This window comes from Condylura cristata, unplaced genomic scaffold (genome assembly GCF_000260355.1).
Source record: "Condylura cristata isolate star-nosed mole 26May11 unplaced genomic scaffold, ConCri1.0 scaffold00001, whole genome shotgun sequence".
Taxonomy (NCBI): domain Eukaryota; kingdom Metazoa; phylum Chordata; class Mammalia; order Eulipotyphla; family Talpidae; genus Condylura; species Condylura cristata.
The window spans coordinates 87,467,286-87,469,384 of NW_004567102.1; the positions used below are offsets into that span (position 1 = coordinate 87,467,286).

At 65.0% G+C, this 2,099-nt stretch overlaps 1 protein-coding gene across 1 annotated transcript in view; it reads right to left on the reverse strand.

The window, feature by feature from the left end:
• PARK2 (parkin RBR E3 ubiquitin protein ligase) overlaps positions 1–2,099 on the reverse strand; it is a 945,331-nt gene that overhangs the window by 30,024 nt on the left and 913,208 nt on the right. The window lies entirely within an intron of this gene.

The following is a 2,099-nucleotide window of genomic DNA, read 5'->3' on the forward strand; positions in this document are numbered from 1 at the left end:
CAGCCTCAGCCTGTGAGGCCATCCTCGGCCTGTCAGGCCAACCTCAGCCTGTCAGGGCAGCCTTGGTCTGTGAGACCAACCTCAGCCTGTCAGGGCAGCCTCGGGCCTGTCAGGGCAGCCTCAGCCTATGAGGCCATCCTTGACCTACCAGGCCAGCGTCAGCCTGTCAGGCCAACCTCAGTCTGTCAGGGCAACCTCAGCCTGTCAGGGCAGCTTCTGTCAGGGCAACCTCAGTCTGTCAGGCCAGCCTCAGTCTGTCAGGCCAGCCTCAGTCTGTCAGGGCAACCTCAGCCTGTCAGGCCAGTTTCAGTCTGTCAGGGCAACCTCAGCCTGTCAGGCCAGCCTCAGTTTGTCAGGGCAGCCCCAGTCTGTCAGGGCAGAGGCTTCAGCCAGCCTGCACCTCTGCGGGGTTCCCGCCTCCAACTCTTCCTCCAAGCAGCCCCCTGCCTGCCCTAACCTGTGCCTGGCCGGGGCTTCTCTTCACTGACCTCCCTTAGCAGGGGCAGCTTCCTCCCAAGGCTGCCGGCCTGGGCCCTCACTTTTAGCACACTGTTCCTCCCCGGCAGCCCTGTCTGCCCACCTGTGTCCATGCAGGTGTCCTCCACTCTCCTTTCACGGTACGTTTGCCTTGTGGCTGTGTGTGTGTTGGGGAGAAACTCACGGGTGCCGAAGGGGAGCTGCGGGGAACCCTTTCCCAGAGTGAACCAAGGACCCTGCTCTCCCAACCCAGCAGTGCAAACGACCTCGGTACCGGCCCCTCCGTGGCTCATCGTCGGAGACCGAGGACGCGGCAGCCCTGGCTCTGGGCAGGCTGGCGGGGTGCGTCAGGCGGGTGCTGGGCGGCTTCCCCCCGGGGGCCTCAGCGGACGTCCTGTTTACCCCGCTAGTGTGAACAAGGGAGACCAGTCCCGACAGAGGGGTCCACGGCAGTGTCCGGCTCGGCAGCTCCCCCAAGGGCAGTTTCTGGCTCGGGCCCAGGGCACATGGACAGGCTTCGGTGAGTCGCCGGGTGAAAGTGGCTCAGCCGGTGACACTCTCCAGCAGCTGCTCATTTCAAGGACCCAGAGGGCGACTTCTAGGAACCCCGGAGGCGATAAGGAACAGCCTTACTGAAGGGTCAGTAAGGAGGGGACAGCACAAATTTCTGCGTCCTAGATTACAGTATCACTACCTGAGAGGGAGGCGAAACCACATCTCAGAAAGCTCACATGCTCTGCCTTACTTCGCGCTCCCCAGAGACAAGGGGGTGTGGCGAGCAGCGGGGAACCCCGAGGATTCCCCCCAAAGCGCTGGTCTGCAGCCCACGGGGACCGCCCCTGCCTGCTCTGCAGCTGGGGTTGGGGCGAGGCCAGGCCCCCAGGGGACAGTGTGTGAGCCCGGGACTGGCTGGCTGGCCGACCCCAGGCCCCTGCAACAGCTCCGCAGCAAGAGGGGCGGCAGGGTGTGCCCCTCCGGGTAAAGGGGGAGCGCAACAACAGCCGTGTCTAGTGTGTTCGCCTTCGCGCGCTTGCTCGGTCATCGTGCGCTCACAGACACCTGTCCGAGAAGCTGGCGCAGGAGATAGAGCGCTTCCCTGGTTCAACGGTTTCTGCGGTATCAGAAAGACTGAGGCTGATGCTTGTTCTCAGGGCCAGAGGGGTCTGGGGCCCCAGGCTGCCCCTGGGCAGGGCTGAACCGCAGGAGGGGAGAGGCTCAGGGTGGGGGCAGGTGGGGGCAGGAGGGACTCAGCGGCCCTGCATGGGTCCTGGTTTGCCTGCTTACAGCCCTCATCCTTGCCCTCTGAGGTTTTGCTGATGTGGGGGCGACCCCCCCAGAAGCTGCCCTGGGCTGGCCTTTCACATGCAAACTGGCTCCTGGGGGCTGCTCCCCAGGCCCAGCAGCCAGGGACCCCAGCCCAGAGCCCCTCAACCTGCCGTCCTGCACCGGAAGCCCTAAAGGCTCTGGCGCTGCTCCCCCAGTCTCCCACCAACCCCTCAGGCCAGCTCCCCCTGTCTCCCACCAACCCCTCAGGCCAGCTCCCCCAGTCTCCCACCAACCCCTCAGGCCAGCTCCCCCTGTCTCCCACCAACCCCTCAGGCCAGCTCCCCCTGTCTCCCACC